The following is a 12772-nucleotide window of genomic DNA, read 5'->3' as shown; positions in this document are numbered from 1 at the left end:
GACTCCTGGGTCTGCCATCGCCCACCAGGTATATGGGAAGCCAAGGGAGTGTGACATCCTAAAGGTGAAGTGAGGAAAAGTGTTCCAAGAAGTATGCAAGGATGAACTGTGCAAATCCTGCTGCCGGAGTGTGTAAGATAGGACTTAGAGTTGGTGACTGATATGCTGACATGGAGGTTGTTAACAGGTTATCTTGCATCTTACAGTTTCAGTGATAGAGACATACCAGTGAGAAAGGAATGACAAAGTAGAGATGATTGCTTTCTTAAGTTTTATTTTTATAAGAAGGGATGAGGGAGAGAAATGGAAGCTAAATTCTCATCTTCCATGGTGGAAGGTAAATAGATGATCTGTAACTCGATGATATTGGTTTGATCAATATCCAGGATTTACTTTATTAAGACTTTGTAAGCCTTATTTATAGATGAACCAGGTGGTAACTTCTACTTTGCTATGCCTGTTTTTGCAGAACATGAGAGGAGTTGGAATATAGCACACAAATGGAGAATTTGACCCTAGAATTATTTTTCTAACATACTTTACACAAATTCAACTCTAAACTCTCCACCATTGTCTAGATTTCTTTTCACAAATTTTATAAGTGTTATATATTTTCTCACATTAATGAAATTTATTAAAATCAGAAGGAAGGCAAGAGTATATGCATCTAGATAAGGGTAAATTGGTAGATTTGTTGCAAAGATGTTGAGAAAGTTATTTTCTGATTGCAGCTGTTTTCTCAGTGGAATAAAAAGCAAGTCCATCAGTTCATCAGTGAGAGTGAGAAAGGTCAAGGGGCTGGAAATATAAGAAGAGGGAAGAAAGTGTGAAACAGCTGTAGAGGAAACCGGAGAGCAAATAAACAAGAAAAATGAAATAGGATTTCCCAGGCATGCTGGGACCCCTCTTGAGATTTGTGCCCTCCAATTTACACTAGTACCCCTCAGTGTGCTGGGTGGTTCCTTTCCAGTCATATTTAACTGCTCAGATTTGAGAACAGAGTAGGCAGATCATTAGATCAGGTTTGTAACTTTGCCAGGCAAGGACAACCGAAGGCAGAGTGGCAGGGAGAGGATGTTTCATGCAAGAGCATGATGATGATGATGAACCATGGCATCTTGGCTGGATAAGGAAGAAAATAAAGATGTGAGATGATTGCTGGATAGTCAAAAGGAAGTAGAGTGGAAGGAATGGATGTCCTGGAAGAGCAAAGAATTGTAGGAGTGATGATAATTGAGGGAGTAAGATAAAATCACAGATCTGAAGGTGATACTGTTGTTGGTAACAGCAGTGTCTAGATATGACTACTAGTGAATTCAGAATGTAAAATGTAGGAGGAACTTGCAATTATCTTATTTGAAGAGCAAAGGACAATGATGACAAGTAAAGAACAATCTACTGGTGCTATTAACTTCACCTAGCTTAGCGAGGATTTCATGATAGTTTAGCTGTTTGGAAGACCCAAACCAACATGCCACCCTGCTGTGGATAAGGTAGCTGAAGGGAAAGAAAGCAATTCACCTGAATGAATATCACTCCAAGTAGCCCAAAACATTTTTTTTTTAACTTTATTGATTTTAGAGAAAGAGGAAGGGAGGAAGAGAGAGAGAGGCAGAGAGAGAGTCAGACTCAGGAACATTGATCTGTTCCTGTATGTGCCCTGACCAGGGACTGAACCAGCGACCTCTGCGCCAATTGAGCTATCTGGCCAGGGCATAAAGAACAATTTTTAAAAGGTCTCAAATTGGCCTCAGATTTTAATAAGATTCTCTATATACACATTTGCTACTAAAAAAAAAAAAAAAAAAAAAGGAACTGAAGCCATTCAAATGCAAACTACATAGATTCCTTATAAGTTATTGACATTAAGTTAGACAAGAAAAAATGCAAGAAAAAGATATCACAGAACTTCTATCATAGGTTATCAACATATTGGCATACAGTCTATCTGAGCAGAATAGCTCTCAAACTGCTGCATATTACCTTAAAACAAACAAACAAAAAAGGAAAACAGAAAAAAGTACAAGAAAGAATAATGGCTAAATCGACTCCATGTCAGAATTATTTTCCATGCTGATGTTATCAGAAATATCTCCATGATATAGGCAATGATGGCAGCTACATCTGAATCTTCTGAATCTTGATTCAAACTCAAGTTTCCTCGCCTCTGGGGTTTTCTGAAGCAGGGATATGGTGCGATATCTAATAATTTGTGATATCCTTTGCATCCTTTCTTTCCGAGCTGTTGCCAAAGTCCTCACTCCACATCTCTTCCTGTAGATGGTGCCTTCACCCAGCCCCAGTCCAAGCCCCTTTAAGTTTTTTGCTGTCCTGTTAAGGGGGGCTTCTGGTAGAAGGGAAGGGAACTTGGTACTGGGGTGGAGAGTCAAGTTACTGAGGTTCTTTGCTAGTACTTCTGACTCAGCTTGAGCGCCAGCAGAATCTTCTTCATGGGCATCTCAGATGACTCTGGGGTCGAGGTTGGGCTAACCTTTGGTGAGTCCATTGGAAGTCTAGCCAGAGCCTGAAGCTCCTTCTAGATCCCCACAAAGGGTTGGGGCAAAAGGGGAGCTCAGAACTCTCAAATTGCCACAAAGTAGTCCAGAGAGATCCGTATAGCCCAGAAATAGCAAAAAAAATTCCAAATTCAAACAAAATGTGGTGAAAGGAACAGCTAACTGAAAAGTCTAGGTCCAGTTTCTTCTTAAGAACTACAGGTAAGCCAATCAGCCAGCCTATTTAAATGCAAATGGTGATGATTAAGGGATTAAGGTAAAAAACATTTTTAAAATACCCATTAATGGATAAATAGAATGTGCTACATCTAGAAAATGGAGTATCACTTTGTAATAAAAATTTTTTTTTGCCTGATAGGCGGTGGCACAGTGGATAGAGCATTGGACTGGGATGCAGAGGACCCAGGTTCGAGACCCCGAGGTCGCCAGCTTTAGCACAGGCTCATCTGGTTTGAGCAAAACTCACCAGTTTGGACCCAAGGTTGCTGGCTTGAGCAAGGGGTTACTCAGTCTGCTGTAGCCCCACGGTCAAGGCACATATGACAAAGCAACCAATGAACAACTAAGGTGTCACAACAAAAAACTGATGATTGATGCTTCTCATCTCTCTCCGTTCCTGTCCCTATCTATCCCTCTCTCTGACTCTCTCTGTCTCTGTAAAAAAAAAAAAAAAATTTTTTTTGATATACTGCTATAATGTAGATATACTTTGAAAACATTATGCTAAGTGAAAGAAGCCAGTCACAAAAGACCTCATTTTGTATATTTCCATTTGTATGAAGTGTCCAGGATGGAGAAATGTATAGACATAGTAAATAGATGGGTGATTGCCTCGAGCTATGGGAGGAAGGATGAGGGAAAGGTGGATTGACTGCTAATTGGTACAGGGTTTCTTTATACGGTGATGAAAATGTTTTAGAATTTTAAACTGTGTGACTATACTAGAGACATTGAATTGTATACCCTCCATAGATTAATGGTATGGTACATGAATATCTTAGGCTGTAATTTTTTTTAAACAATAGAACTATATCTTCAAATAATCAGCAACTGAATACAATATCTGAGAACATTGAGGGTCAAAGAGATTCAATGATTTACTTAAAGGTCATGCTACATCCAAGATTTAAACTGGGGTTGTGAGCTCTGGGACCAAACTCCTCACTTTAATACACTCTGTGATGACATTGCTGATTTAATGTTTGTTCTATTTTCTCTGTCTATTTTTTCTTAGTATATTATGAATGAGTTCTTTCAAGAGTGGTAGGAGGACAAATATATGAGGTAGAATGACTATCCTCAGCAGGAATGAGCTGGTGCAAAGTTGTGGGAATTGGCTGTGGGAAATGGCAAGTCTCTAAAATTGGACCTCTTCCTTCTGGTACATGAGTGTTTCGTGGATTTAAGATCCTTTGTTTTCACTATACTGTGTTCTTTCCTTTCAACTATAAAGTCTTGGGCATCTACAATATGCTAGGCACTTTTTCCTATGTAAGAGAAATTACTAGTGCCTACCTAGTCCTTCCTCTTAAAAATATCAAGGGAACAGAAATTGAGCCTATTGATAGCTATACTTGAGCCAGCAATTCATGGTCTTGAGCTCTGCATGTTATGATCAGTTCTCTAAACCATTATGGGATGACTCTTTCTTAAATATTCTTGAAAAAAATGTTTCAAGTAAAGAGAATATTTGAAATTGTCAGATGGTAATTTTTTTCTTAATTTTTAAGGATGAGTTACTTATTTAAGCATTTGAGTTGCTTCTTATGGAAATGCTGTGGGTTTTAGCACCATTAGCATTGTTAAATATAATATAACCTACTTGTACATCTGTATAAAAGACATTCAATATATAGGAGTATCCATTTATCTGTCTATATCTACCTATTATCTATCTATCATTTTTTAAAGCTTATAAACTCTTTAACTATTATATGGTTGGTAGGCTGATAAAATTATAGGAACTGATGGTATCTTAAAATGCTCCAGTACAATTCTTCTATATCATAAGGAAACTGTGGCTGGAATTTGCTGTAAACATCTGACCTCTGAGCGGTTCTATTTTCCCCTTCATTTTTTAAAATTTTTTATTAATTTTAATAGGGTGACATCAATAAATCAGGGTACATATATTCAAAGAAAACATGTCCAGGTTATCTTGTCATTCAATTATGTTGCATACCCATCACCCAAAGTCAGATTGTCCTCCGTCACCTTCTATCTAGTTTTCTTTGTGCTCCTCCCCTTCCCCCTCCCCCTCTCCCTCCTTCCCTCGCCCTGCCCCCCAAAACCACCATTCTCTTCTCCATGTCTCTTAGTCTCGTTTTTATGTACCTCCAAGGTATGGAATCCTACAGTTCTTGTTTTTTTCTGATTTACTTATTTCACTCCGTATAATGTTATCACGATCCCACCATTTTGTTGTAAGTGATCCGATGTCATCATGTCTTATGGCTGAATAGTATACCATGGTGTATATGTGCCACATCTTCTTTATCCAGTCTTCTATTTTTTTTTACAGTGATTAAAGCCTTTAAGCAAACTCTTGGCCAATACAGCAAGAGTCCATAAAAGAGTAGTGTCCTTAACATGTTCACCAAGTCCAAGTTGGCCCCAACACCATGCCAAATCCCTGAAAAATGCAATCCAACCATAGTTCAGTCTGTTAGAAGCTGTCCCAAGGAGCAGGAGTCCAGGAAAAGTCCACCTCCAGGAAAAGTCCGCATGGCACTGGAATTGTTGTCACAATTCTATACTTTGCAGCTCACGTCCAAGTCCCAATGACCACTGCTTCTAGCTGATAATGATTCAGGTAGACTGGAAAAGCCATCTGCAGCATGTGTGGAGATGGAGCTTCTGTTCTCCTCTGCCTGGAGAGATGAAACCAGGTTGCTTTTCCCTGGAGCTCTGCGACTGTGGCTTGGTAAAGAGAACCTTGGGGTACACTGAGCTGGGTGGCAAAGGTAGATTCATAATAGAAGTTGGCAAAAGGGGGAAAGAGAGCTTTAAATTAGGAGTAGGTCCCAGCCTGAAATATGAGTGGGGTATTGAGGTAGGAGAAATAAAGGAAGCACTAATATATTAAACAAAGCAGCAGAAAATAGGACTATCAACACCCACAACAGAGATCTTCGAGGGAAGAATAAAAAACCCGACTATTCAGGCAAGACATAGTTAAGTGGCCCTTGTGCTAATGAGATCACTTTAAATACCCTAGGAAGAAATACCCTAGGCTCGTCCACAGTGTCATAGATGGGGCTGATGGCCCTGGGCCCCTTCAGCCTTCAGTGGCAAACCCCAGCATTCTGGGCAAGGTTAGGTCATAGGTGGCTGGAGCAGGGCTGAAAGAGACTAAACCCTCCCTTAGAGGAGCGAGGGGGAAGCCTACCTTCCAGTATCCCTTTTTCCTCACAGCAGAGGCATGTAAGTCTGGCAGGCTTTAGCTCAATGACCTTCCTTTCCACTATTGAAGCAGGACCCAGATGGCATCCTATGAGACCCCTTTGAGGTGTTGGAGCCTTTAAGGGTGTATCCTAAAAGCTGGTAGTTGGATGTGAGGGTGATCTGGCTGCGACATCTGTCACCCCATTGATCGCCAGGGTTGATTCGGCTGATCTGGCTGGCTAGGCGGGTGTCCCCTCCCTCCCTCACCGCTCCATGTGCGTCCCTCCCGAAGCTGCGCGCTTGGTCGAAGAGGACGACCTTCCCCGCTAGAGGAGAGGACCGTTCTTCGGTCAAGGGTATACGAGTAGCTGCGCTCCCTGCTAGAACCTCCAAACAAGTCTCAAAAGCTGGTAGTTCCCCTGATCTCTATTGGGCTTTTTCTGCCTCTTGGTATCTTAAAAGCCATGCTCAGAAGATCTCGCTGAGGGGTTTGAGGATCCCCATCCGCCTATGTAAATCTTTTCCATATATCTGGAGCTATTTGGAAAAAGACAAAACAGTGTTATTAGCTGGATCAAATAAAGAAGGTAGTAGTTTGCAGGAGAAAAAGATTTGTTCATCAGCATTCAAAAGAAATTTTAAATTTTTTTAAGTAAAAAGCATGATATGGTAGACCCATAGGAGTTCCAGGATATAACTCCCCCCTTTTAAATTTTTTTATAAATTGACCTTAAAATATTTGCTGGGTATACTTTAATAATACCTTGACTTTAAAGATAGTAAGAAATACACATAATTCGAAAGGTTTGACAAAATACAGTAAATGCTTTTGCTCCATATGCAGGAGCATTGTCAGCTTAAGCAGTTTAGGAAATCCAATAATAGAACAATGCATACAGACAATGAGCTATAACATGCTTAGCAGCCTCTCCTGTTCTGACAGAGGTTACTATAGATCCAGAATATGTATCCACTGTAACGTGAACCTAGGACTGTTTGCCAAATGAAGGTATATCCCCTTTATTTTTATTTTTAAAATTGAAGCAACATGGTGTTATAAAGATATTTGTGATGAGTGCTTCCATATTCTACAAGAGAACCTTAGATGAGGAAACTAAATAATAGAGGTTTGAAATTTTATTTTATTTTTTACTTTATAAGATTTTGGGAAAATAGGAGCTGTGATTATCAAATAAAAGGAATAAGGCTAAAAATCCCCAAACACTTTCTTGGTGTAGTGTTGGTCAAATAAGTTTGTAAATATGATATATATGTTTGCTTGCTTATAGTTTGCATTGGGTGTGGGGGACAGGCTGCAAGCAGGCAGAGTAGTTATAGCCTAAGGCTTAGTTTTAAGAGTAAGCCTTTCCCACCCTTTTAATACTAAGTTCTTTTCAAAACTAAGCTTTTCCCTACACCCTTGACTGTTGCATGATGTGGGGTGGTACACTCTCATGAGGAATCCCATTATGACTCAGATAAGTGACTTTGTATCAGAGACTTCCTTGTTTGTATATTGGAATAAAGGTTTTGATTTCTACACTATAAAATGGGGCAGAGGAACCCAGGCTGGAGGAGAGCAGAGAAAGGCCATGTGGAGGAGAGGAGATGCAGCCAAGATGGTGGAGTGCTGAAGGAGAAGCCAGTTTGTGCAGAGTTTGTGCAGAGAGAAGGAAATGGAGAAAAGAGGGGAATAAGGCTGGTGAGGTAGAAACCTTTGATTCTAGGAAACTCGGATAAGTCAGTGGCTTTGGGAGCCCTGAATGGAAAGGGAAGTGTTTTCCCACTGTGTGTATTTTTTGCCCACCAGGTGCAAGCTAGGATTAAAGGTAATAGCCCACCAGTTCTTGGCTCTGTTGTTTCATTACTGTCTCTCCGAATCCAATGCGAACCTGCATGGGCCAGGTGGCTGTGATGGTGGCCATGGCTACTGGCTTTACAGCACATAAGAGAAAGCAATCAATAAACAACTAAGATGCCACAACAAAGAATTGATGCTTTTCATCTCTCTCCCATCCGATCTGCTGCCTGTCTCTCTCTCTGTCACTAAATAAAAAAATTTAAAAAAAGTAAAATACCTCCAAAGAAGCTAATGTCCTCAGTGGACACTGAGTGAGTAGTATTCTTATATTCAATAAATAGTGCTATGTGCTATGCCTAGCCCAAGGCGGACAGATGTAGTCCTTCTGTTCTGGTGGAGAACACAGGCAATATACAGATAAACATACAAAGTAATCATTAGTTAGGTTAAGATACAGGTAGTTTATAAAATGTCAGAAAGCACTGACTTTAGAAAGAGTGGTCATGCTTGACCTGTGGTGATGCAGTGGGTAGACCTGGAATGCTCAGGTCACCGGTTAGAAACCGCAGGCTTGCCCGGTCAAGGCACAGACTCGAGAAGCAACTGCTGCGAGTTGATGCTTCCTGTTCCCTCCCTATTTCTCTTTCTAAAATAAATACAATCTTAAAACAAGAAAAAAGAAAGAAACAGTGATCAGGAGAAGCCTCAGAAGAGGTGGCACAACAGGCGTGAGGGGGATGGGAAGTTTCCAGTTGTGTGGTGGGCATTCCAGGCAAAGCACTCCATGGCCAAGGTCCTGCGTGCTGGGAAGAACCTTATCAAACTCATCAGGGAATAAGCACGTGGACTGAAAGAATGATTTGTGGCATCATCCCTTGCATTCAGTTTGTGGATTTTTGATGAAATAATTTTATTATTTCAACGTTGATATTTCAGAGTGAATGACAGGGAAGTGTCCACTAGGGCTGAGCTGGGGCCGAATGCTAGAACTTGGAACTCAGTCTAGGACTGTTTCCACTGTTGATTACAAACCTGACCTTGTCCAGATGGATTCTTCTTTTTGAACCGCTCCTCAGTGAAATAGAGCAGAAAAAGTGGGTAGCAGGAGTCTAGCCTAGGTCTGAATCTCAGCCACATACTAGTGTAATCTTGGACAAATAATTTAGTTCTTCTGAATCTCAGCTTTTCCGTTTATAAAGTGGCAATAATGCTTCCTGCCTCCTGAGGACCTTGTGGAACAACAGGAGAGGAAGTGGGCGTGCACTTAGCACAGTGGCAGGCACACAGCAGGCTCTGCAGAAACACATCATCAGAGCTGAGCTTTCCATTAAATCCACTTGTAATCTATTAAATAGACTTGACATGCAGTTTGCTCCCGGGTTATTGAGGTTATAAGAAGGAAGTTCACACTCTTACATGAATATGCTTGGAGATGTGGGTTTTTTAAAATCTTCATGGCATTTAAAAGGGGAATAGTTGCAGTGTTTTAAAGGTGAACCCCTCCCTCCCAGAGAGCTCACAAGGAGGCCCTGGTCCATGTTTCTGCTTGGCTCAAAAATATTCCTGTTCTGCTTTTGCAGCTTCAGTCATTTCTATTTTTCCTCTCAAATTTAGTATCTTCTTCTTCTTCTTTTTCTTTCTTTCTTTTTTTTTTTCTGAACAGAGTTAAGAAAAAAACCATTGTAATGCTGACCGCATTTCAAAGGGCATGTTGCAGCATGCTGTCCTCCGTGGCCCAGGGCACTTTACCTGTAAAGGCTTGGGTCTGTGGAGGCCTCAAACAAGGACACGGAGTGGGAGAGGCACACTAATGTTGTGCATCTAAGTTTGTCTTATCAGCTTTTAAAAAGCATAGATGCTTTTCTTTTTGAAAGTGAGTAAGCATATGTAGTACATTTGCTGTTCTTTCTTGCCTTTTTAAACTGTTTTCATCAGAGATTCATTCTGTGATTCTTCCCCTTGAAACAATATTATCTATTTAGTTATAGGAAATACAGACTACCTAATCCTCATTCACAGGTACCACTTCTTTTTGAAATAATAATATAGACAAAAGCGATTTTTTCTTTTCTGGTCTTGGGGACTTCAGTAACTCCTCACACTCCTCACCTCATTCACCTGAAACACCTCTGCTTGATTTTAGGGAGAGGGAGGGACTAATAAATGTTTAAGGAACATTTGTAACTTCTGTTGCCCCCACACAACCAGAGAGTCACATAGATTAGCACTTACTTCTTCTTTTCTTTATGCATGTGCACGCACGTGCGCGCGCGCACACACACACACACACACACAGCACACAGCACACAGAAAACGCAGAGGATATAAAACATCAATGTCTTCAAAGACATGAGAGCCTAAAAAAGGGCTTGAAATGGGGCAGAGGGGAGGAGACAGTGAAATCTCAGTATTTTTGAGTAGGAAAGAAAGATCGTGAATGGGAAGGTAAAAGAGAGAGGGTATGGAGAAAGACAGCATAGTGGGAGAGACAGTCTCCTCAAAGGAGGAGAAAATGTAGAGATGGAAAAAGAGCAGGAAAGAGGAAAAAAGAAGAATCACAGGGAAAGTAAAAGAGACAAGCCCTTGATTTGATTTTGAGTCATTGATACATTTTATACTGGACTGTTCCCTTGTTTGGGGCACCTCCTCACTTCAATGTAGGTTTTCTATGGTCCTGAAAGGCTGCTTATGTGGTTAACCACTATGTGTATTTCTCCAATGACTCTAATCCTTAACATTTTAAAGGTTTAATTCTGAACAGCTCCCTGCAGTGTAAATTATCTTCAAGCCGATGCTCATTAATATATTTATCTTGATTTGTTCCCTTGAGTTCAGTTTTTTGCTTCCTCAATACAAGGTTAAGTTTGAATTCCTTACCCTAGAATCTAAGGGCTTACCTTATTGATTTCTGCTCATTTCCATGTTGCCCCAGCAAAAGTCTGCCCTTTCAGCAAGGCCAGATTTCTCTGTTTCCCGCCACCTTGATGCCATTCCCTCCTTTCTGAAATCTGCTTCCTCTTTACCTTCCTTTTCCTTTGGGGTCTTGAATAAAACTCACCTCTTTTATGTTTTTTGATCATTCCAGTCTATGGCAATCTTTTTCTCCATTGAAATCTTACAACATTCATGGTTTGTAGCACTGAAGTATAAAAATAACTTAACGCAGCTATTAGGGAATGGCCAGATTACCTAATAGATAATCAATAGGTTCAGGTATTTGGGACATCTATAGGTAACTTTATCTTCAGGTACCACTCGATCCAGGATCAGATGATGTTGTCAGGGCTTCCTCTTTCTCTCAAGAGCTACTGTCCTTTGTTCTTGGCCTCAATTTTTCTGTTGCAGATGGGCTTTCTATATTCACTTAGCAAAGATGTCTCCTGGCAGCTCCAAGCTTACAGCTTCAGTTCAGCCAAAGACCCATTGGTATAGCTTGGGCGTTGTGGACTAATTATTGTACTTTCATTGGTCACACCTGAGTCTTTTGCTCATTCTTGTATTTGGTGGGCTGGACGTGGTGGCTCTACCTGAACTATGTGGACCAAGAATGAGGAGGTGGTGTATCTCAAAGGAAAACCAGAATGTTCTTCTCAGTCATAGGAGCAATGGATACAGAACAGGCCTAAATAGAAGGTGTTCACCACATCTACCTAGTTGGGCATGTAGCTATTTATATTTCTACTCAGGGTCAACATCACTGTTTGGAGTATAGGAAGAGTATCATTCTGAGTTCTTGGCATAGCAACATTCTGATTCATGTCTGGCATTGTGTCAATGAAACCGGGAATGAGAAGACCTTTTCCTGATCTGTTTCCCACTCTGTGTCTTCACAGAGGCCAGGTAGAAGGAACCCAGGGATTTTACACCCGGTAGATGGGAGAGGAACCTGATATGGGCATGAGAAGTAGGCCCATCTAAACTCTTCCCCCAGACAGCTGGACCTGCCTCTTCCCTTCCCTGCTTTGAGAAAGCAAGAGTATTGTGGTTTCCATGGCAGCGACCAGCTTGGGTCATTTACCCCACAGACTTATTTCCCAGGTCAGGGGGAACTGGGTCCTCTTATATTCTGATACACATCAGGGCCGTTGCCACAGCTACATCATCAGGAAGTTTCTGCCTCAGTTGAATGCTGGTCAGACTCACCATCATTACCCCCTCAACAAACTATTTCTGGCCTGAGTCTCATACTGTGATCTCCTCCCAAAGAGCACAGTTGCCTCAGGTGGGGCTCACTCCCCTCCAGCACCCGAGAATGCAGGTCGAACATGTCACAGTCTCTTACTGTGAAAGGATCTTCATGTGGACACCATGTGCATTTTCTCATTACTTTCTTATGTAGCTTTTATTTTCTGCTTCTCTTTTCTAAACACTATTCTCAGGATTAGCAAATCAAGTAGTCTATCTCCCCTATTTGCCCCCACCCCAAAAAAGCCTGACTCTGAAGCATTGGTTCTTTAAACTTGACAAAAAACATAAAGAGCCTCAATTGTTGTAGTTCTTTGTTGCTCAAACCGGCATCTGGTATTCTGTTCCATTTGCTTATGGAAGTGAGGGCTATTCTATGTAGCTATAGAAATGGGGAGCACAGTTTCCAGCTGTGTTGACATCTAGTCTGATACAAGCAATCAGAATAAACTTGTAACTTTCTAAATGAGTGGCCAGAGTCAACCCAGCTTCCATTGGTTGTTTTACAGCTATAACCTGTGTTATAGCTGGAACTATAACCTGGAACTCTCACTTGATGGAGAGAATTTTCTTTGTCTTTTCCTGCATTGCCTTCTCTAGGGACATGGTGTGTATGCCCTACCTAAAGCAGGTTCCCAGAGATTGCTGATCAAGTCAGCAGCTTGGCCGTCCACTTGGTGCCTTCGTTTCTCTGTAAATAGCATATATGTTATATGAAACATCTTCCTCCTTTTTTTGGAGGAAAATGCTGAGGACACTGTATAGTATGGTTTGAATCTTATTTTTCTTATTTTATTAATTATAAGTGTACAACTCAGATTTTAATATATTCACAAAGTTGTGGCACTATTAAATTCCAGAAAACTTTCATCACACCCCAAAAAAA

The 12772-nt window shown here is 40.8% G+C and overlaps 1 pseudogene; it reads right to left on the bottom strand.

Annotated features, from left to right (window-relative positions):
• Positions 1 to 2039: 2039 nt before the first annotated feature.
• LOC136405572 (developmental pluripotency-associated protein 3-like) lies at positions 2040 to 11850 on the bottom strand (annotated as a pseudogene).
• Between the last annotated feature and the right edge of the window lie 922 nt (positions 11851 to 12772).

The sequence above is a fragment of the Saccopteryx leptura genome, chromosome 5 (genome assembly GCF_036850995.1).
Source record: "Saccopteryx leptura isolate mSacLep1 chromosome 5, mSacLep1_pri_phased_curated, whole genome shotgun sequence".
In the NCBI taxonomy this organism is placed as follows: domain Eukaryota; kingdom Metazoa; phylum Chordata; class Mammalia; order Chiroptera; family Emballonuridae; genus Saccopteryx; species Saccopteryx leptura.
Note: the sequence above shows the minus strand (reverse complement) of the source record. Positions and strands in the feature narration are given on the sequence as shown.